Source organism: Hyperolius riggenbachi, chromosome 9 (assembly GCF_040937935.1).
Source record: "Hyperolius riggenbachi isolate aHypRig1 chromosome 9, aHypRig1.pri, whole genome shotgun sequence".
NCBI classification, from domain to species: domain Eukaryota; kingdom Metazoa; phylum Chordata; class Amphibia; order Anura; family Hyperoliidae; genus Hyperolius; species Hyperolius riggenbachi.
This window is the reverse complement of record NC_090654.1, coordinates 171,555,378-171,580,549: the sequence shown is the minus strand read 5'-3', so window position 1 is coordinate 171,580,549 and position 25,172 is coordinate 171,555,378. Positions and strand designations below refer to the sequence as shown.

Sequence of the window (25,172 nt, the reverse complement as noted above, 5' to 3'; positions counted from 1 at the left end):
TAAAGGGCTGCTTTTAAATGTCCAGAATAGTAATGTTAGGGTTATGCCCGCTTCACACTGACAGACCAAATGTACGGCACACAATTAAATAATATCACTAGAAGTGGGCACAGGTGTGGGTCAGACAGACACTGAGAATATGCTGCAACAGTTCAAACATAATTTAGTGATAATAACAGAGGCCCTAAAGCACTGTTGTGCTTGTAGTGGGCACTGGACACAATGGTGGGTGTCTGTGGGCTGTGGAGTGTCACACACACACACACACACACACACACACACACACACACACACACACACCAAAAAAAACCCAAAAAAACAGCAGAAGGATGAAGTAGCCATCAGAAGGGCTGTTTGGGGTGATTAAACAGCAATCAGCCAGCAAGGATCAAAATAAACAAGCCTAGCTAATGCTTTCCCTATCTCCAGCAAGCTCTGTCCCTTCCTCTCTCTAATCCAGCCGAAGACAGACTGGAACATGGCGGGTGCTGCAGCGTTTTTATAGAGGGCTAGTGGGTCAGTGAGGGAGTTCAGGCTGATTGGCTGCCATGTGTCTGCTGACTGTGATGTAAGGTGGTCATAGTTTAGCCCAGTGATGGCTAACCTTGGCACTCCAGCTGTGACAAAATTACAAATCCCATCAGGCTTCTGCCTCCCCGAGTTATGCTTAGAGCTGTCAGCGTATTGCAATGCCTCATGGGACATGTAGTTCCACCACAGCTGGAGTGCCAAGGTTAGCTATCACTGGTTTAGCCCAATGATGATGTATGGGGGTGGGTCGATTAGCTCTATGTGCTTCCCACTCGCAGCGAGTGCGAATACCTGATCTTCGCCGAGTACTGCTCGCCGGCGAAAGCGTTCGGGCCATCTCTATCAAGCATATATATAGAGAGAGAGAATAGAGCAAGCACCTGAATACTTGCAGATATGGCAGTGTAAAGAATCTTGTTAAGGCTCCCTGCACACTGCAAATCCGTTTTCCGATTCCGATTCCGATTCCGTTTCCGATTCCGATTCCGATTCCGATTCCGTTTCCGATTTTCCTTGAATACATTCAACAGAAAAACGGATCAAAAAACGCAGCATGCAGTTAAGATTAAAAATCGGAATCGGAATCGGATGTAAAAACATTAAAAATCTGAATCTGAATCTGATTTGCTTGCAGTGTGCAAGAGGCCTAAAATAGTTTAAACACATAAAGATGATTTGATAAGGTTCGCTTTTTTAAGGAACGGTCGAGAGGCTGTAAAAGTTAGGCAGCATCTGAAGGATTTATTTTGGATGTTCCTCACTGCTCTGAAACCCTGGCATAAATCAGGTCCATTGTCTAATTAGTTAAGTTCCACCATTTTAAATAGTTTGAGTACAACATTTCAATATTTAGTCATAACCTACAGAAAAACACACATTCTTACCCTTTGTTCCCAGGAACAGATGGTTCTGTACTCCTGATTACATTGGGACTATAGTGGCAAGACAGAGATCTTGATGCAGATACCACTACCCCCACCCAACAGCCTCAGTACCACATGTTTTTACACAAGTCTCTAGTGCGCTAGAGAGGCACTTTAAATAAAGACCATTATGTGTAATCCTGTTGGAATAAATATTTAGCTGAAATCTTATCTCCCACTTATTTCATATATTCTACAGTCTGCTGGAGTATAGGGTGGTCAGTAATGCTTTTTCCTAATTTATATAAATCTTTCCTGTAATTTTTTTTGCACTTCTCCATAAAATAACACAATTAATGAGCCATCACTTAACCTCTATCCCTCTACCATCACGATCTCGCAATGCACGTGCAGCGCTGTTGAAGCCGCACCGCCAATGTGCGATCTCTCTACAGTTACAGAGCATGTGAGGATGTGATCACATCTCACATGTTAATAGCACAGAAGACTGTGAATTCAGCACCTGTAAAAATATACAGAATAGATTGCTGCAGTCTATGATTAATGTATTGCCTTTGGAAAATTAAGCATTTGAAGGAATTTGTGCTGCAGCCTTCGTGTTGAGACTTGTAGGAACCAGCCTCTTTCAAGAAAACATCTCCTCAGATTAATAATTCAGAATTTACAGACAAAGAAAACATTGTTTTATGTATTGTGTCTGATGTATAGATAATCCCAGTGGGGTCGCACTCAGGGTCACTGATCCCTAATTTTATGTTTCCAAACTTTGGTTATGTCTGAGAAAGACCTGTACGGCCTTCATGAAACATTTCCTCATAAAAAATGCACCATTGCTTAAAGTCGCAGTTACCTTTAAAAAAAAGTTCTTTTTTAAGACAGAACTCTTAAAAAGTATACTACATACACTACAAATCAATGCTTGTAAAGACACAATCTATACTTAAAATGTAAGCGCATTTCTGGTCATAGAAATAAGACAGTATTGCTTTTTATGTTGCTTTTTATGTTGCTGAACTAAATGTAATCCTTTTATTAGAAATGGTTTACATCCTCACCTGAAATATACTTTGTACAGGTGTATGCGTGATGTCAGTGTGGTGGTCATTGTGACTACAAATTAATTACATTTTTTTTACTCAGTAATTATTTATATAGCACAGATGTCTTCCAAAGCTCTTTACAGAGTATATAATCATGTCCCAAACTGTCCCTCAGATTAGCTCACAATCTAATCCCTTCCATAATCATGCTTCCATCATTCAGTTTCATTCATTCAGCTATGCTGGCACACATTTTCTCCCAGTTACAATCCTGAGCCTTAAAAAGAATCTCTGCTTTCATGGCAAATAACACCTCCCTTTCCTGCTTAGTGTTGGTCATCTAGAAATGAAGGGGATGAGCACAAGAACATATTTTCCAGTAGTAAACTGCAAATATTTTTTAATTCTGCAAAAAGGTAGATAGTAATTGTTTATATTTAGTGTTTTCAGTAGCTTCACATTAAAAAAAAAGTTTTCTCTGTTGAATACATCTTTAGCTTTATTATTATTATTATTATTAAACAAAGAAAAAAAATAGTAATATAATTGTAGAAACATATTAGACTTTGTTTACTATATTAGAATTTATTTTATTAAACTATATTAGACTTTACCTTAATTAAAACATATTTTAATAATTGTAAAACATATTTTAATAATTTTTCTAGCAGTAATAGTGATCATTGAGGGACTGGGAAAACACTGATTGGTCAAGGGATCACATGATCTCTTGGGCCAGTCACTGCAGCCACAGGTATCAAAACTCAAGAGGTCACATGATTCCTTTGGCCAATAACTGCTGCAGTACGCACAGATCAGGGAGTGATGGTAAGTGTTTTGTGTACATTTTACAATGATCATTGTTGCAAGACATAACAGTGATCATTGTGGGTCATTGCAGAGCCGATGAGGTTCTGGGACCACATGATCCCTTACACTGATCCGTGTGATGGCAAGTACGCATGTGCAAGCATGTGTGCATGGGCCCACGCGGTTGGTGGCAGCTTTCTTCTCGCATGCAGGTCCTATGTCCAGGTAGCATGAGCGGCCGCTTTTCAGTGCGTTGGACCTATGTCCTGGTGGAAGAAGGGGTTTAAGTAATACTGATTTCAACAAAGAAGCACCATAAGAATTATATTATTAACTTAATGCTTGCCTGCACAACAAAGACATTAATTGTCAACCGCTAACTCAGAGTACCAAATTTGAATAATCAGAGTTAGTGCTTTTGTCATACTTTCTAAACTGGACGTAGTGTTAACTGAACCCCTGTGCTGGCACTTAAATGAGGATGACAACTAATAGTACACTTTGGGTCATATCCTATTCAATATGATAAGTAGCTTGCAGATGCAAGGTACTTATCACCTTACTATCATGCGAGGATTACCGGCAAATCCTATTGTCCATATCCTTCGCGCGATGGCCGATCGTGGGGGAGCATTACTCAGGCTTAAAGCCTGATCAATGCTCCCTTTTACCGGGCGATGGGGAGTGAGGTTAACGTTGTGGTGCTGTCCTTCAGCACCACGGCCTCTCTCTCCACACAAGCACAAACACGCTGAACATCTGCCGCCATCTTGCGTCGCAGCATCTGGGGGGTCTCCTTTAATAAAGAGACCCCCAGAGCTCCCCGTCGGATCACCACACACCTTAGAAGCCCCCCACATAGCTCTGCCAGGCACCCCTGTCATTATACATACCATCGCCTATCACCCGACGCCTCTCGCAGCATAATCTGTCGCATAATTACAGTGTATCTAACACTGTAATTACTGTCCGCATAGGAGCCCGGACAAAGCATCTTTGAATCTGCAGCCGGGGCTCCCCATTGGTCCACTGTCTGAACCAATAAAATGGCTCAGACAGCGAATCAATGGTGAGCCCCGGCTGCAGATTCAAAGATGATTTACCCGGGCTCCTATGCAGACAGTGATTACAGTGTTAGATACACTGTAATTACGCAGCGGATTTTGCGGCGAGAGGCTTCGGGTGAATCGGCAGCGGTATGTATAATGACAGGAGTGCCTGGCAGAGCTACGTGGGGGGCTTCTAAGGTGTGCGTCAACCCAATGGCGAGCTTTGGGGGTCTTCTTATTAAAGGAGACCCCCAGATGCTGCGGCGACAACGTGCTTTTTGCAGGTCTAAGCTAACGCTCATGCCTGCAGGGAAGCATCACTTCTGTGTTAAAAACTTGCTGGGTGATTATATCGCCCAAGCGAGATCTTTTCCACCTGGGGGAGTCTAAAGTTTAATAAGATTAGGCGATGCCCCCATCGCCTAAATTAAGAACTCACCAGTGCTTAGTACTGGCGAGTTCAGCAATAAAATATGGCCCTTTGTTTCTTTTTCTAGTAAACAGGTCAGTTAGGGGTTACTATGTAACCAGTCTTGTCACCAGCTTTAAACATTCAGGGCGCATGCCCCAAATGTTAGTAGCAGTGCTCTGTGAAGCAGGTAACTTTTGCGCCAACAGAGCAGCAATGCTATGATGTGTGCCCTGTACAATAGTAATTCGGGGATCCGGCAATTGCCAGACCCCGGATTACACCTCCCGCTGAGTCACTAGAACTTGAATGGGGAATTGTATTTAAGGCCGTCAGGGAGTTTAGCAGCAGCTGGGAGAGCCGTAGTTCTGCTCGCCCTGTGCCTAACTCATCAGCAGCCGTAACATGTACGCATACTCTGACCCTTCTCTAGAACTGCATAGACCTGCCCAGAATTTCTTATGTGTGGTATGGAGGTAGAATGATCATCCACCTGCCAGGTCTGTCTATAATGACAGTGTCAGATGATGCCAGCCTAAAAACTCAGTACATCGGTGTATTACTGGCAGCACTAATGAAGAGTGAAGATTGTCATGAGAGGAGCTAGGAAGGAGAATGAGAGCAAAGTTAATGTGAACCTGAGGTGAAAGAGGGTGCATTGCCATATTTATTTCCTTTTAAAACAGCAGGGTCAGCCATACGATCCTAGGAAAAAAACCACATATATAAGTAGATAACTACTTGTTCTACTTTCATAACAGATGTATTGTACTGTTCACATTTTGATTTCAGTACATTTTATATAGTAAATATAGAGAGTTCTGTTCCTGGCATTTGCTATCTTGATTTCCTCTGGCTAAAGCCAATCCTGGTGTCATTTCCTCCTTGACTTTTTTTCCTCCTAGAAACTGCACTGTCATAGATAGCTTGCTCTATTTCAGCAGCTCACTGAACTGCCCTCAGCCAATCAGTAAGGAGCAGCAATGTGGGAGGAGTAATGACAAGCTTCCTTCTCATTGGCAATGGCAAAAATAGAGCCAGTCTGACTGAGATAATATTTATTACAGCAGACACATTTTTTAATAGATTGGAGTGCTTGCAAAGCAGGGTAAGGTTGCAGGCTGCATATTAAACACAGATCAGTGTTTAACAGCAGCAATTGAATTTGATTTTGTGTCTGACAATGCCTCTTTAAGCAATACCAGTTGCCTGGCTGCACTTCTGATCCTGTGCCTGTAATACCTTCATCCATAGACCCTGAACTAGCATGCAGCAGATCAGGTGTTTCTGACAATATTGTCTGAAATGACAAGATAAGCTGCATGCTTGTTTCTGGTTTAATTCAGACACTACTGCAGCCAAATAAACCAGTATGGCTGCCAGTCAACTAGCAATGTTTAATAGGAAATATGGCAGCCTCCATATCATTCTCACTTCGGGTTCACTTTAAAGGTGAGTACAATGTTTTTATTTTTATTTACAGGTGATTAATGACACCCAGAATTTAGAGGGGCAATCTGCCTTACAATTTAGGGGCTATTACAAAACAATTCACCAGTCATTTCTTATTCCATATCTGGAGAAACCTACTGGATGAGTGTAATGCTAAGTAAGTTCCAAACATAATAACTTGCTGCAGGAGTGCACAAGAGGCCAGCACATCTCCACTTGCCAGCACTTTTCAAGTCTGAAATATCTTGTTAGGGCTGAGCTGACCTAAAGTAAGGTTCACACTACAGCCCAAATCAGGCTGTTATCTACAACAGACTGCATCAGACACAAGCGGACATGTCCTATATTAACAATAGGATCTGTTCACACACATCTATTCTGTCTGTGTCTGCTGTGCCCATTTCAGGGCCAGAACCAAAAGTTCTTTCCTGCACAACTTTTCTGGACCCTGATTGAAAAAAAGGACACCATAGACAATAGTGTGAACACCAACTGATTTTTTTTTAACACAGAGGATAATAGTGTGTTCAGAATAAATATTAATGCACTTTTGTAATTTTTTGGAGCTGTTCTTTGCATGACCAACACCCAATCTATATAGTCTGTATAGAGTTCAACCGTTTGAGACCTACGCTAGTTAAATCTACGCCACACTTGCTGTTGCCCAAGCCTGATGCAGCGTAGCTTTAACACTGGCTCCCATGCCCAGGACGCCATTGCGCGTCCGTCAGTCACGTGGCGTTTTCATTGACTCCTGACCCCCTACACACTCTAAGCTAATTAGTGCAGTATATTGTTATTAAAACAATGGGAACAGATATTGTGGCAGATTTGTCACAACCAAACTATAGAAAAATTGAGTAAAACAGGTCCAAAAAAGGAACAAATAGCTAAATCAAGGATTCTGATTAGTTGCTGCAAACAACTGTTCCACATATGCAGTTTTGTACCATTGTGGCCCCATTTTTTCTTCCACTGGTTTTGCTAAATCTGCCTGAGGCCTCTTGCACACTACATGCAATTTCTATTTGCGATTTTTAATCTCTACTGTATGCTGCCTTTTTTCTGTGTTTTTCTTTTTGTGTTGATAGCATCCAGGGATAATCGGAATCGCAAATCGGATTCGCAGTGTGCAGGGGGCCTCAATGAGTTCAATTCTCTGCCAGCAGATGCCCGAATGAGCAGACATTGCCCCACCATCATACAGCCAAACAAACACTGTTTCTATCACAGAGTTCCTCACCGAGCACCGTTCAAAGCTTTCATCAGAAAGAAAATAAGACAAGCTTCTGCCACTATTTTTACACTGTACAGATCTTTTTCTTTACAAATACAGTTTTTGTAATAGGATCTTTTTGTAGCGCTATTTTGCTGGAAATTTTTAGTTCCACTTCAATTAATAGACAATATGGCCCCAGGAATCCTCATACGAATTGCGTAATATTGTTGTGAACATGGAGGCAATTGATATAGACAGTGAGGAGACTTTTGGCAGAGGCCAGTATAGTCTGTGGACTGTCAGAATAAAAAAATATTCCATATGAGTTATAAGCCAAATTCTGATGTCTACCGGATTTATTCGGCTGTGCAACAAACGAACCACGTTAATTCCGTCAGCGGAATTAAGCAATTACTGGGGTGCAAATACAGGGGAGCAAAATTCCTAACAATTCAAAATGCAATTAATCATGCTCTACTTCTGTTCCATGTAGTCTGACCTCTGTTCTGATATGCCTTTATTTTACCATGATGTCAGACTTAAAATTCTGTCCTTATTGGCGGACCATTCCTTTTGGATGTCTCATCAATACAATCTGGCTTCGTCCTTGATCCTCAAAACAAAAAGAATTTGCAGATGCTAGCGATTTCAAGCAATTATTAATTGCTAGGATGTACACAAGTATGAGCCACACACATGTGCTTCACTGGGACTGCCATTTACATTCATTGTTCTACATTTTCCTTAACAATATGGCAGCTTCTATAAAGATTTGTAGGTAAAATAGTGGATTATGAGTTGCATGGCAAATCACGCATCCAGCACATAATTTATTCTGTGCTATTTTTCATGTTCTAATTGTCCTGAATATGCATCATACACAATAATTAGTTCATGTGGTTTCAATTTAGTTTGTGTGTTCAAAGATTCAGCAAAGGCCTTGAGATATCAGGCACTGGCTTTGTTTGCTCAATGGGAATAACAATACACAGCAATACACAGCACAGTGTTCATTTAAATACAGAGCCTCCTATATTAGCACTACATGATGTGTCCTATTATAAAGTATTGCCATATGTGCTAAGTGCTTTCAGCTTCCCGTGATCTCCATGAAGGAATATCTCTGTACGTTCTCTGGTCCTCACATAGCTATGGTCTTCTGACCCATTTCATGTACAAAGCTTTTTTTCATAATCATAATTGTGTAATGTAAACTGGGAAAAACCTCCTGCAAGGATTGGAGCTGTGCTGAGAACTCTCTGTTATTTTAGGAAATACTTTGTAGGTGAAAGGGCCAATAAGCTTATGGAGAGCCCATACTGGAACGTTTAGAAATTTATAGGTGACAGAAGCTGATGCTTTTATTCAATGTTGATGTGTTATCTATGCTGTTGAACTTTTTAAACTTATCCTGTCCTAACTTTGTGTGATTGTTAAAGGGATATTGGTATTTAAATATTGAAAGTAGGCAAAATGTATTATAAAAAAATAAAGATGATATTATCACGGGCCAATAGTATCCGTGTCTGATTTGCTGTCCTGTCCCATCTGACTTGACGGTGAAAGGTTAAAAAATTGCACTCTGGGAAAGTATAGGGCTGGTGCGAACGGCCCGTATAAATTGCGTTATTCGCTGGGGAATGTGTTTGCCCATTCCCTACGAATTAACAGTATTCTATAGTGTTCTTGGATGTACTTATAATCTACTAGTGGAGTATATGGACTCAGTGCGCTTAGTTTGGATGTCAGTACTGTGATATTTTTCAACAGTGTTTCTATGTGTGTTTGAATATTGTGACGGATTGCTGTGTATGTGTATGTGTGTGAGCATATGAATACGGTGATACCGAACACACAAACGCCCGACGTACAAATGGCCATTTCAATCACCACACTGGGCTCAATGATGCCACTTCTACTACAGGTGTTGTGAGCAAACACCATGGAGAGCAGCATGGGACATTAGCAGCTGTGAGCAAAGTGGATAGGTATGTGGCAGGAGGCACAGGGGGAGGCAGGAGGCATAGGGGAGGGAGAGGGGAATGGGAGAGTAGGAGACACGGGATGGAAGAAGGCACAGAGGGGTGCAGAAACATACACAATGGTATGGAAGGTAGCACAGGGGCACAAAAGGAGGTACCAAGGGGCACAGAAAGAGGCACAATGCAGAGGTGACACAGAGGGGGACAATGAAGATACGGTGACACAGTGGAGGCACAGGGGAACAGAGGCGGCACAGATGAGGATGGTGGAGTCACACGGGGGCATAGAGGAGGTACAGGGGACAGAGGTGGCATAGCGTTCCAAGTTAAGAATGAACCTACAGTTACTATCTTGTTTGTTAACCAGGGAACATATACAGTGTGTGTGTCTGTACACACACACACACACACACACACACACACACACACACACACACACATAAATATATAGATATATATATAACTATATATATATATATATATATATATATGTGTATATACCGCCGCGCACCAAGTGCACGCCAGACACGCCCGACGCAGGCGCGTGCCCGCACCCGCCCACCTAGCTCGCCCACACCCGCCCACCTCACTCCACCCGCACCAACCCACCTCGCTTGCCCGTCCAGCTCCCTGGTCCCAGCTGTCAGTTACTGCGCGCATGCGCAGTAACAAAAATCCTGGGACACAGGGACAAAACTGCTGGATGCAGCAACAGTGAGCTTTTATTAGGTAGTATATAGAAATACATATATATATATATATATATATATATATATATATATATATATATATATATATATATATACACACAATATATATGCATGCACACTGTATCTGGTGTAGCTGCATGTATGTCACTACTTCTGCCTATCTCACATGGTGCTTCAGGGCATTGATGAGTGAAATGCATCTTGTCTATCCTTTTAACCTTCAGGACAACCCTTGTTTGGATGACAGAATGTAAAATGAAACGTTACATGATGGCAGATTACTCATTTTAGTATGTTTTTTTTTTTTTTAAGCTTAGGCTTTAGTACAATGTAAAGTACTTTAACAGCTCCATAATAAAGTGCTAACTGTAGTGTGATTTTATTCTTGCTTATGCAGCTGGTATCAGAACTGTAGTTGCACACCACAGGCCCTGGTAGATAATTTTGTGGCCCTGTATTAAACCTGTATAAACCTTTTGCAATCTCATTTATGATTTTGCGTTTCGAACTCCACTAAAGATTTACTGACAATAGTTTGAGGAAGCACTCATGTACTAAGGACACTGGTGTGCCAAAAACCTAAGGTCACTGTATCAAATATAATCCACTGGAATAGGCCAGCACCACCATAAGTAAAAGCAGCTCTCTAGTTCAAAAGTTTAAAATGCCATCACGTCTACTGACAACTGTCAGACATTCATTGGCTGTGATTTCATTTTAAACTTTTGAGATAAAGATCTGCTTTTACTTATAGTAGTTCTGGACTATTCTAATAAAGATTTATGCAGCAGAGATAAGTGAAGGTTGCCACTTAAGTCTATCTGGAAGGATATATCTGTCCAGATAGACTGTGCAGCTCCTGTTGCCTGACGCACGCCGCCTGTCGTTAGCCCCCGATCAGTGAATGGGAATATAGTTCCCATTCACCAATCTAAGTCCCCCGCAGAAAAAACGACGGTCTCTTAGCAGAGACCGCAGTCTTTCTGCAAAAAATAAAGTTTCCTGTCCTCTTTCTAGTTCCTGGAACCCCACCCACATAATTTTTTTATTAAATAATTACATTATATTACATTTAAAATTAGCTATTTACCTCCCACACCAAAAATTATCCAAATACATGTTTTAATAAAAACAAAAAAACAAAATTACAATAAAAAAAACATAAATAATAAACCTAAGGGTCTGAACTTTTTAAATATGCATGTCAAGAGAGTATATTATTATATTTTTTTAAAATTATAAGCTTGTAAATAGTGATGGACGCAAATTTAAAAAATGGACCTTTATTTCTAAATAAAATATCAGCGTCATAAATTGTGATAGGGACATCATATAAACGGTGTATAGCCGGGACAAATGGGCAAATAAAATACATGAGTTTTAATTACGGTATCATGTATTAATTTCAAACTATAATGGTCAAAATCTGAGAAATAATGCATTTTTTCCATTTCTTTCTTAATCTTCCTGTTAAAACGGATTTAGAAAAAAATAATTCTTAGCAAAATGTATCATCCAAAAAAAGCCTAATTAGTGGTGAAAAAAACAAGATATTGATCAATTAATTGTGATAAGTAGTTATAAAGTTATTGGCGAATAAATGGGAGGTGAAAGTTGCTCGGATGCACAAGGTGAACAGCACTGTAGGCTGAAGTGGTTAATTCCTATGGTCTGAATGAACAATGGATATACTAAGGGCCAGATGTAGCAATAAATCTTTGGAAGGGATTAATCATATTTCTTTTAATGAAAAAAAAAACTCTGGTATGTAATTTAACCACTTCCCAACTGAGGGGTTTTACCCCTTGACCACCAGAGCAATTTTCACCTTTCAGCGCTCCTTCCATTCATTCGTCTATAATTTTATCATTACTTATCACAATTAAATGAACTGTATCTTGTTTTTTTCGCCACCAATTAGGCTTTCTTTAGGTGGGACATTATGCCAAAAATTATTTTATTCTAAATGTGTTTTAATGGGAAAATAGGAAAAAATGTGGGAAAAAATGTATTATTTTTCAGTTTTCTGCCTTTATAGTTTTTAAATAATGCATGCTACTGTGATTAAAACCCATTAAATGTATTTGCCTATTTGTCCCGGTTATAAAACCGTTTAATTTATGTCCCTATCACAATGTTTGGCGCCAATATTTTAATTGGAAATAAAGGTGCATTTTTTTCAGTTTTGCGTCCATCCCTAATTACAAGCCCATGGTTTATAAAGTAACAGTGTTATACCCTCTTGACATAAATATTTAAAAAGTTCAGTCCCTAAGGTAACTATTTATGTATTGTTTTTAATTGTAAATTTTTTTTAATTTTTTTTTAATTACAAAAAAAAAAATTGGGGAGTGTGAGAGGTAAGGAGTTAATTTTTTGTGTAACACTAATTTATTTCTATGTAAAAAATGCTTTAGGGTGTAATTTACTATTTGGCCACAAGATGGCAACAGTAACTTTTTGTTTAATACAACCTGCAAGCGTCCTTCCGGACCCTTGCAGGAAGTACTAGGAGGCTGAGAGTTTGTTTTTTTTTCACAATGATCGCGCTGCTCAGCGGAACAGCAGCGGATCATTGCGGTGCTTAGATCAACAAACGGGAATGGATTTTCCCATTCATTGATCTCTGGGCGAGCGGCGGGCAGCGTGTTTACCGGCGGGAGTGCGCGCTAGAGCGAGCGGGAGCGCGGGCAGCAGCGGGAGCGCGGAAAGTACGGATTTCTCCGTCCCTGGAGGTTACAGGATGGAATAAGGGACGGAGAAATTCGTACGGGCGGGGGTAAAGTGGTTAACTTACATTTAGACACACTCCTTTGTTTACTAGGAAGTGTTTTGTGTTTCTTTTTTTTTTGTAGTTCATTCATGTACTTTATTATGAATGGACATGGCCCCTGATCGGGGTCATGTCCATTCATTACAGGCAGTGCATTACAGGCACAGGCACTGCAATTGGTTCCCGGAAGCTTTGCTTACCTTCTCAAACCTCTGAAATGTAATATTTGAGACGGGAGTTACTTACAATACCAATAACATTTCTATGCGCTTTTCTCCCATAGGACTCAAAGCGCTTAGGCTCTCTCAGATTCAGTAGTTGGTAGTAGGATGAAGTATTCACACAACAAAAATTATATCTCTGTAAATGCCAAACTGAACAGGTGGGGGGGGGGGGGGGGTCAGTCTGGATTTAAACACGTCCAAAGATGGAGCTGTCCTGATCTGCTGAGGTAAGGAGTTCCATAACATAGGAGCAGCATGACAGAAGGCTCTGGGACCAAAAGTTTCCAGGTGGACTCTAGGTATAACTAGATTATTAGAACCAGTTATTCCCAGAGACAAATGTGATCTACTGAGATCTGCCATTAAATCAATCTACAGTTCCTGTACCACCTATCCCTGTATTTCAATTATCATATAAAAATATGTACCTAAGAGTTATCTACATTCGTCTAAAGAACTGTTCATGATTTTTCTCCTATTTGCTGTGTTCTATGTTTTGTTTTATACTTTTAGATTGGAAGCGTGATAAATCATTGTATGTAACTGTGATGCATGTAAATTCTAAACTTTGTTCCACTATTGTTTACCATAATCCTCTGGTGCTTTACAAATAAAGATTAGTATTATAAAACTAGTAGAACTAATCCTGTTTAAAAAATTGGCTCTAGGTCTGTGTTGAAAGCCCGCCTCCCTCTCCTCCCCTCCCCTTTCTTCCCTCTCATCCTCCCCCGTGACCACCGCCACCGCCGCACAGTCACCGTGCATGCGCGTCCCCGTCGCAAGCCCGCCCCCCTTTTTGTGCCCGTCCTCCCTCAGCTCTCCTCAGTTTCTGCATCCCTCCCTGCACATGCGCAGTAGCACAAAACACGGGACACACACACAGGAAGTGCAGGGAGGCACTTGGGTTTATATATTTATTAAGGGCTGACATTTTCCACAGCACTCTGCAGAGAACACATAACAGTATTGAACAGAACAGTAATTCATATCAATAATTGTCCCTCAAACGACCTCCCAATCTTTTTTATCTGCCTCATAGGCTAATATCCCTGGAGGAGGTCCAGTTAACCTGCAAATATGTTTTATAGATGTGGTAGGAAATCAGTTCCTATAGGAAACCTCACACAAACACAGGCAGAATAAACTCCATACAGATATAGTTCTGGCTGGGAATAGAATCAGGAATTCTGCAAGACGAGCGTTCTTGACACTTACACCTACATTCCGTGCTGTCACTATCATTTTTCCCTTCAGCCTTTTTCAGTTGTACTAGAAAACTGTCTTGAGCATATTGTGTTCTTAGTCATGCAACATATAAGTGTATTCCGTTCGTAAAATGCTGTTGTTACAAGCATTACACCCTATTAATAGCTGCGTTATAGAGTCCTAGTCAGGCCTCTACTTAACATGACTCGTTGACCTCTTAATCTCTGTCAATTTCCCTTATTGTCTTCTCGCCTGGTTCCATTTGTTTTGCAGCCTGTCTACTTTGTATCTGATTGACCTCACCTAAAATACACACCTTTTTGCTGGCCCTTCAACCTTTAATTTGCTGTTACATTAATGATAACAATTACAGAGTGACACATCTGCAATCACAGATGGAGCCAAAGGGGAATTGTCCCATCCTATAACCAACCACCAACTTCACAATGGACTTAAAAACAACAATTTGCTCTGTGGTTAAATGAACGGATGTTAGTGTTACATCATTGAAAAAATATATAATAGAGCCCCGTAGGGTGGTTATGGTCTTAGGCGTACATTTTAAATAAAGCAGGCTACTTGTCTAGCATTCAGGATTAGGATGTCTATAACTTCCAAGCCTGTCTGTTTTCACAATAATTATTTTCTTTAAATGTCCCATATAATAAGTTATTTCCTGAATTTGTAGAAGAAAATAGTGACAGAACAATTTCATTGCCACAGCAAAAGAAGGTTTGAAAAGGCTTGCGTTGAAATGCCCGAGGGGGATGTTGTTCTGAGATTTAATTACACTTTTTTAGCCCATTTCTTTGTGTGAACGATCCCACATAGCACTGTATAATTATGCCATTTGGCGTGCCTAACATTGGACGAATGGTTCTTGCATGACTAGTCCGTAAGTTACTGTCTGCAGCATTGTGTTATTATTGCAAGTTGTTTCCTGTGCATAGCAGACGGTCTATTATCTCACACAACTTGAAAGATCTGTCCATAGTGACCACACATAAAAAAGGAAAAATACCTCAGACTGACAGTGTTCACATAAGAATGCCTTGTTGGTGTAAGCAGAACCCTGTGAATGGATATTTGAATGTGATATTTCTGATAACAGAGGTTGTTGAGTTAATTGCTGCCTGTATAGGACGCCCCAGGGATCCTGCATCCCACTTGGAGATTAAGCCAACTACACTTGTCCTCAGAGAGCCTTTTGCTGATGAAGACCTTGTTATGTCTAGTATGAAAATGACAGAAAAGTTTAAGTGCCTGTAGATTTAAGACTGTAGACGGACATTTACAAACTATCTGACAAAGGAAAGCTCTCTTCCCCATTCGGTGGCATTCCTACATTTTGTGCCGCCTGACGAACCGGATGCCGTGCAAATCACTGAAGATTATTTTTTGGTGCAGAGAGTTCAGCACCTCAGTTGTCGTCATTAAATACTCAGAATAAAAATAATTCCAAAAATAATGTCAGGACCATTAAGGGGACCATACACAGGCTGCTCGCCGTCAAGTCTGGCAAGCTATCAATTAGCAATCAATGTACCAGCTTGCTGATTTCAGCAATTATTTCAGGAAAGATCGCAATGCTAACTTTGAACTACTTAATTACATAGAAAATCATGGTGAGGGGGAATGAAGATCTGCTCCACTACGCAATCTAAAACTAAGATAAAAGTTTGCCTAGAGTTGCACTTTGAAGTTTAGTTACTTGGTCCATATTATTGTTATTATTTAGTATTTATATAGCACCGACATGTTCTGCAGCGCTGTGCAGAGTATATTGTCTTGATGATGATATTAAAATATTTTCGATAGTAAAATATTGGTTAATGTTACCGATATACTTTGTAACGTTTAACCCTAACCCTCCCGCCTGCACAAACCCTGGCCCCTTGGTACAGCTCCTGATGAGTCATTCAAAAATGAAACAAGATGGGCAGGGTTACCAATGAGGAATTGATCCAGCGTGGTGGACGGACGCCGAGGGGATGAGAAGTTGTATACCGATAAGCCCTGCTTGGTGGCCACTGCATGGGGGAGAGCCCATTAAAAAAACTCTATGCGCTGAAACAAAACTATGGAGATGTGAGCATGCATTTTTACTATTTTATTAAACATTTGGAGGGTTTTACGCTATGGAAGGCCTTGTGCTTTTATTTTGAGGTGAACGCTTTGTGAAGAATCTGGCAATACTAAGCAGTTGTGGATCGTTAAAGGCTGGGAATCACCTGAGAGTATCCCACAAGCGCAATAGACCCATCTGACTGAGGGTCTGTGGATAAGGGTTAGTTCCCAATCTTGAGGGTGTGGTGGAGGTGTGTAACGATTGGTGTCAGCAAGCACAGATATTCTGATTATTGGTTATCTGCAGTATCACCAATAATACAGATGCTATACCTGATTATATGGTGATCTGCAGAATCACCAATAATGCAAGTAGTCAATAATGCAAGCCAATAGTCGATAACGGTACGGGCTGGTGAAGTACAGAATCAGGAAGCAGAAGAGTAGTCAAGACAGGCACAGAATCATACACGATAAATCAAACTGTATAATATGTGTATATATTGGCGATAAACCAATATATAACACAATATCAGAGACAAGGCTGACTAGGTCTGAGTGCTGACACAGGGTATCGCAAACACAGACGAAGTGTGACTGAAAAGCACTTCCTTATATACTGCCTGGGAGAGAAGTCTCCACCCCAGGCAGCAACCAATCAGAGCAGGCTAAAATGTCAGCTGATCTCCAGGTCAGCTGACACACTTTCTAAGAGTATAAAGGCGTGTCTGTCGTGTGCGCACACCCCCTAGAGGCAAGATGGCAGAGCCCTGGTGAGCAGCATGCTGGTGAGTTTGGAGCAGAGTGCTCGGACGGGTTTGCGCAGCGGATGCGGACGAATTTCCGCATCCCACGTTGGAAGGTCCGCTTGCCGGACTGGATGCGACCATATTTCCACAATCCATCCGGCGTTGCGGATTTTTCGTTACAAGGTGTATGTACACAGAAGCCTATGCTATTGATGTTGCCCACTTCTAAGCTTGAAGAAGACACATATGGGACTATAACTGTTTGAGTCTATATTTGGACAGTGTTTTATGTATGTGGCTTGCAAGAAACCTTTTTAAATCTGTAGCGCGATCTTCACTTTATTGAATGTACCAGTTTGCTTCACTCAAATTTGATCAGATCAGCAATAATTTCAGAAAAGATTGCACTGCTAACTGTGAACTACTTAATTACATAGAAAATCATGAGGAGGGGGGAATGAAGATCTGCTCCACCATGCAATCTAAAACTAAGATAAAAGTTTGCCTTGAGTTGGACTTTGAAGTTTAGTTACTTGGTCCATATTATTATTATTATTATTTAGTATTTATATAGTACCAACATGTTCTGAAGCGCTGTACAGAGTATATTGTCTTGCCTCTTAACTGTCCCCAACTGCCACTGTGTAGCATTGTGCTCTGTGTCGCTGCTGGGAATAGTAGTACACCGCTCACCCACCACTGTATAGCATTGTGCTCTGTGTCGCTGTTGGGAACAGTAGTACACCGCTCACCCACCACTGTATAGCATTGTACTCTGTGTCGCTGCTGGAAATAGTAGTACACCGCTCACCCACCACTGTATAGCATTGTGCTCTGTGTCGCTGCTGGGAATAGTAGTACACCGCTCACCCACCACTGTATAGCATTGTGCTCTGTGTCGCTGCTGGGAATAATAGTACACCGCTCACCCACCACTGTATAGCATTGTGCTCTGTGTCGCTGCTGGGAATAGTAGTACACCGCTCACCCACCACTGTATAGCATTGTGCTCTGTGTCGCTGCTGGGAACATTAGTACACCGCTCACCCACCACTGTATAGCATTGTGCTCTGCGTCGCTGCTGGGAATAGTAGTACACCGCTCACCCACCACTGTATAGCATTGTGCTCTGTGTCGCTGCTGGGAATAGTAGTACACCGCTCACCCACCACTATATAGCATTTCTGTACTGCCACTGTACTGCTGCCAGTCAGCGTGTACTTTAAGGATAAGTGAAATGAAGAAGAAATCCTGTGAAAGAGGGAGGGGCAAGGGAAGAGGTGTTTCCCCTGACGGTTCACGTACAGGCCACAGTGGAGCACCGAAGAAAACCCACTCAATACCGCCCATGTTGTCCAGGGAATCAACCCTCACAAATCCAAAAGAACAGGACCAGATAATTAATTGGATGACCTCTCAAGCGTCCAGCAGTGGGTTAAGCAGCACCAGCACATCACGCACGAGGTCCGAGTCCTCAGCCAGTTACAAGGAGCCAGTGGGCACAAAGCTGACACAACCAGCAGCAACACCACGCACACAACTGCCAAATAACCAGTCCGAAGAATTTCCTCAGGACACAATGGGGTATTTGCAGGAGCTATTCCCAGCCCAACAAACTTCCACCTTTCAAAGGTCAATGGAACAGCCAGAAATGTTGTGCCCGGATTCACAACCATTTACTGTGGGAAATGCACCGCACACTTGCAAGGCGAGTCCGAGGACTTTGAAACCCAAATCCCAGAGCAAGTTGGGCAGGAGGGGTTTCAATTGCAGGAGGTCGGCCGAGAAGATCTGGAAGACGACGTTGGAGTGAGCTGCGCAGAGGTTGTTCTGGGGAGCTCTACTCCACGGCGGCGGCCCACAATCACATATGACGAGTTTGAGGAGATGGAAGAGGAGGGTTTGGACAATGTGGACACAGACCCAGATTTTGTATGTGAAGGAGAACATCGCCGTCGTAGCAGCACAGATGCGTCTGTTGAAGAACCCACTGCTGCACGAGTTTGCCTTGTGCCACAAGGTAGGCGGCGCGAACATTCAGGCACCACAAGCGTGGAAGTTCAAGTGAGACGCAAAAGAGGCGCAAACAGAAATCGCCAGCAAGGCAGGTGCTCCAAAGTCTGGCCTTTCTTTGAAGACTGCAGTGAGGATGGTACCATGGTGATTTGCAAGGTGTGCAAGACCCGCCTGAGCAGAGGGAAAAATATTAACAACCTCTCCACCACCAGCATGACCCGCCACATGGTATCCAAACATCCCACTCTGTGGGCAAACGCGGCAGGACAGGGTACCAGCAACACTGCCTCCCTTGGGGTCACCAGACTCACCACCAGACCCTCCTCAGCAGCAGCAGTAGCCCAGCCATTGCGTGGTTCACAACAACATTCACAAACATCAGACGGCGCTGACACTGTCACTTTCCGGAATAGTGCTCTTGAGGTCTCCCAGTCTTCATCAAACACAACAACCAACAGCCCTTCAGTGTGCAGCCCTACGGTTCAGTTGTCTGTCTCGGAGATGTTTGAGCGCAAGAGGAAATTGCCAGCAAATGACCCCCGGGCCATGGCACTAACAGCCAGCATAGCCAAGCTTCTGGCCTGCGAAATGCTGCCATATCGAGTGGTGGAGACAAACAGCTTCAAGGGCATGAGTCAGTGGCCATCCCACGTTACGTGGTTCCCAGCCGCTACCACTTTGCGCGCTCTGCAGTGCCTGAGTTGCATGAGCACGTGGTCAGCAAAAAAAACGAAGCTTGAAGAATGCCGTTGCCTGCAAGGTTCACCTCACCACTGACACCTGGACGAGTGCGGCCTGGGTTGCGCCTGAAAGCGTGGCCTTCTCCTCCTGCGCCTCCTCCTGTTCCATCACGTGTGCTGCTGCTGGGTTAGCGTTGACGGTCCCTTTTTACGGAACCTCTGATCTGTATTACATTTATGACTGCATGGCGACAAAATGCATTGCTATCCGCACGCTTCTTGTCCTCATGCAAGGCCTGGGTTGTTGTGTCTCAAAGCGTGGCCTTCTCCTCCTGCGCCGCCCTCCTCCTGTTCCATCACGTGTGCTGCTGCTGGGTTAGCGTTACCGGTCCCTTTTCCTGGAACCTCTTATCTGTATTACGTTTATGACTGCATGGCGACAAAAAGCATGTTACCTGTGCAAAGAAAAATGACATTTTCCGCATTTAAAAGACATTTTTTCCTTTGAAACTTTACAATCAATTTTCTCAAAAACTATAAGCTCTTTTTCAAATATTTTTTTCCTCTTGTACCCACTCCCAAGTTGCACATACCCTGCAAATTTGGGGTATGTAGCATGTAAGGAAGCTTTACAAAGCACGAAAGTTCGGGTCCCCATTGACTTCCATTATGTTCGGAGTTCGGCATGAACACCCGAACATCGCGGCCATGTTCGGCGAACGTTCGCGAACCCGAACATCCAGGGGTTCGCCCATCTCTACTGGGCACCCATTCCCTACCACCAAAACCCATTCCATTATGTTCGGAGTTCGGCACGAACACCCGAACATCGCGGCCATGTTCGGCGAACGTTCGCGAACCCGAACATCCAGGTGTTCGCCCATCTCTACTGGGCACCCATTCCCTACCACCAAAAACTAACACCCCCCACCCCGTAAAAAACAATAATTAATTTCCCCTTTGGCTCCTGCCTCCCAATATTTTGCATGAAAGTCAGGGGCGGTGTCCGCTTTGTCCAGGAGCCGCATGCGCCCGATTTGTTTAATACTCTGTTAAGATGATATATTTGTATTTACTGTATCTTTGCAATAAACTTTTTAGCATTGGAAACTGAGTCCCAAATTATAAAGAGCTTTTTCCATGAGGACTGAAGCCCTTGTGTTCCAACTGCATTGGCTATTCTACATGGAAACTGAAAGGGGAATCATCATATAATATTAAACACAAATGCAGATAATACAGAACATGCTACATTACTGTGGTTGGCCCATGGTGTAGTTTGTTTGAAACTTGTTACAAGTCCTGAAGATGCCTGTATTTTAGCATTTTGGCATGTGGACATTGTTGTGACTTAACTGACATCTTTCATGTGCATTTTGAAATGTGTGGATTTTATTTACGTCAAGTTAATTCTTGTTTTTTAGAGCGTGAATAAATATTACTCATAACCTAGAAACAGATGTATAGCCACAGTAAAGGTATACACACCCTTAGAACAGTGATCTATTGTGTTAAGTACTTTATTAAAGTATTCCTGTACAAATGTTTAAGCAGTTGACCTTTTCTTTACCTCATCTCCCTATTAATTTGCTTAAAATGGACTTATGACTAAGAATAAACAAATTAGTTGAACAGCCCTAATAAAGATAATGTATTGCCCTAAATAGTGGATATTAAGTATACTGTTGCCTTATTGCTCATGTTTTTTTTTTTTTTTTTTTACCTGTGAGTTGCATACAGTATTCTGCAATCTACAGTGTACCTGGGGCATAAAAATAGCTATAGAAGCCATGTTAACTGCTATGAATCCCTGGAGTAGTGGTCCTATGTATGTCTTAATATGTTCACAGTGAATGGTGAGTGGTGACTAAATAGGTTTACACTTAATGTGCTGTGCAGTGGCATAGCTTAGGAGCTGTGGCCCCCGATGCAAGTTTTACATTGTCACCCCCCCCCAAGCACTCTATACATAACAACTTATACGGCGCACCAAAACCTGCCAATGACAACTACAGTGTCAGAGGTGTAAGAAGGGGATGGAGAGCAGTTTGTTAAAGATTACCACTATTCAAAGTATCTGTAGATGTGATCTATTTTATATCAGGCTGTGCCACCTTACGCACAAAGCAATTAACACATGTCCTTAGAGCAAATACAATTGGTATGAGTTCGCTGTGGGGTATTTTCCAAGTCCAGGTCATTTTGATGTTTATATATCCACTGCGCTCTCACAATCAGATAACTTCCTACAAAGAGAAAAAACTGTACATTGCTTAATACTGTTTGCACAAGCACTCTATTCAAACATCCCTGTGCAGTGTGACCCAAGTGCCGTCACTTATGAATAAAACAACCATCACCCCTCAATCAGGGAGGCTCACCAGATTGTAGCCACCTCTCTTTACAGGTGTTCCTCAGGCTTTACACTATGCTTCACCACAGAACATCAGTTAATCATACCAGGGTTCAGTATAAATCTCTTTTAATCTTCCATAAAACATATAAAAGCTTTCATTGCGCAGCGTGAAGTACAAGTATTTGCCAACATCCACACTTCTCGCACTACTATGCACTTACAAGATCCCAGAGTGTAGGTAGGATATCACACATATCACATTTGTATCCCACTTGTATACCCAGAGATGTGTGGTACACATAGGTTGATAAGGACTGTCAGATGTACTCAGAGACAGCAGACCTGCACTTTTACTGTTAAGACTGATCATGTTTTGTGATGTGACAAGTTCACTTTAAATATAATCATTCCAGGTTTTGATTAAAAGAGCATATTCCTTTTTCTCCTTGCAGAAAAATGACCCCCAGAAATTCTGCAGAGGTCACAAAGGAGAGGGACAAGAAAGGGCTTATTTTGTCTCTATCTCTTGGCAAGCTAGCCTATTGTTTTTGCTTATTTAAACGGCGTTCACGAATGCTTTAGTCTTAACATCATCCAGATGACTGATCAAAGCACAAGTTCTTAATTCCACGTTGCTAAAATATTTTTAAAAAGACAGTTTAAATATTGGAATTTTACAGCTACAGATTGCTGCTAAGCTGCTCGCTCTATTACCAGTCAATCAAGGGTTTTTATTTCACTTTAGTTGATCCATGCTAAACCTCCTGAATATTAGGGTTATATTAATACCTGACGGTCTCCGTCAGTGCCAGTGGCGTGCTTTTCTACCAAGAGTCTTTTGGTGCATAAATCCTTTTAGATATTTCTTGGAGAAATTGAGTTTAATCAGATGTAAACTGTATTACTCGTATTAGGGGGCTTTAGTGGCAGCTGCATAGAGTTGCAGAAAATATGTCTTTCTCCAAAAGCACCAAATTGATTTAAAAAAAAAATGTTCAAAGTTAAAGAAAACAAATGTATATGTGTAGATCACTGTAAACCAGGAGCCTAGATATTTATTAAGAGGTAAAAGAAGTTTATATATGGCCACTTTGCGTTGTAGCTGGGACTAGAAGAAAAATAAAAAAAAATAGGAAATTAATAAAAAAATAATACAGGAAAATTGAATACTTACCTACAAAGCAATTTTCCTTTCCTGGCAAATCTCCATGGCATCATACATATGGGCAGTTCTCTGCATCCCACTGCCAGATAGGACAACCTAGCTCCACCCTCCCAACAGTAATCCTTTCATAACTACCGAGCCGCCCCCAAGTGGGTGGGGATGTATGATGCCATGGAGATTTGCCAGGAAAGGAAAATTGCTTTGTAGGTAAGTATTAAATTTTCCTGTTTCCTTGGCATCTCCATGGCATCATACATATGGGCAATAACTAGGAAAATAATACAAAAGGGAGGGACAATTAATGCCACAAAATAAATTTTATTAACAAACTATATAACATAACAATGCAATTATAATTCTTGTGCAGCTGCCAAGGAAATAACTCTCTTCCCGACGGCAGAAGTAGACAATGTTGCTGGCTCTATTTTATAGTGCCTGATGAACGTGTGACCAGACGCCCAGTTTGCTGCCCTACAGATGATTTCTAGTGAAACTCTACCCAAGGAGGCCCATGATGCTGACATGCCTCTCGTTGAGTGAGCTGAAATTATTTAAGGAATAGGCAGATTTTTTCACCTTATAAGCTTTCTGGATCGTCATTACAATCCATCTTGCTATTAGCCTAGTAGAGGCTTCCTTCTCTCTATTGACTCCAAATGGAACGATGAATAATCTGTCTGAAGTTCTAAAGGGTTCTGTAACCTGCAGATAGGCCCTAATGGTAGAAACTGGATCCAATGGATGAATTTTATCTGGATCCAAAGGATCTTTAAATGATGGAAGCGTCCATTCTTGATTGAAGTGGAAATATGATGAAACTTTAGGGACGAAAGCTTCCACTGGATTCAGCACCACCCGGTCCTCAAAGAAAGACAGGAACGGATCTTTGCAACTAAGGGCTTGCATTTCCGATACTCTCCTACCGGAAGTGATGGCAACTAGAAAAGAAGTCTTCAAAGTTAGATTGAATAGTGAGCATTTCTCCAAGAGAGTAAATGGTTGACTTGACAGATACTTCAAAACCAGAGGAAGATCCCATTGAGGAAATCTCGGTTTCCTAGGTGGTCGAATTTTAAGGGCTGCTTTAAAGAACTGTCTTACTAGACTGTGGGTAGACCAAGGCACCCCAAGAATTGCTGAAATAGCCGACATTTGGGATTTTAAAGTGTTGTACGCCAGACCCATCTGTAAGCCCTTCTGAAGAAAGGATAATATATGACTTATGTTCAGTTCTTGTGGGTTAAAGGAAGCTTCCTGAGCAAAATTCTGAAATTTATTCCATACCCTATTGTAGACTGTATTAGTCGACTGCTTCCTTGCAGACAACAAAATATGAACAACTTCCTGAGAACAACCCTGCTCTAACAGTCTCTTCTTCTCAATCTCCAGGCTGTTAAACTTAGTCTGGGTAGGTTGGGATGCAGAAATCCCTCCTGGGAGAGTAGGTCCGGAACTTGAGGAAGGTGAAATGGCCGGTCTATCAACATGTGTAGTAACAGGGTGTACCATGGCCTCTTCGGCCAGTCTAGGAGGACTGCTAGGATCTCCGTATTGGAACAAGCGACTTTCTGGAGAAACCGGAAGATTAATGGAACAGGGGGAAAGGCATACGCCCTCCAGAATGTCTAAGGTTGGATCAAAGCATTTGCTGCTATCGCTCCCTCCACTGGAAAACGAGAAAAGTATTCTCTTACTTTGTTGTTCTGTGGAGAAGCAAACAGATTGATCTCGGGTTTGCCCCATTTCTTGTCAATCATTTGGAAGATCGATTGGTTCAGAGACCATTCGTTGTTGATCAACAACTGTCTTGAAAGCTTGTCTGCCTTCACATTTTCTTGGCCTGGGATGTA

The 25,172-nt window shown here is 41.9% G+C and overlaps 1 protein-coding gene across 20 annotated transcripts in view; it reads left to right on the top strand.

Moving 5' to 3' along the window:
- ERC2 (ELKS/RAB6-interacting/CAST family member 2) overlaps positions 1–25,172 on the top strand; it is a 1,931,514-nt gene that overhangs the window by 1,443,397 nt on the left and 462,945 nt on the right. The gene's annotated exons all lie outside the window — the stretch shown is intronic.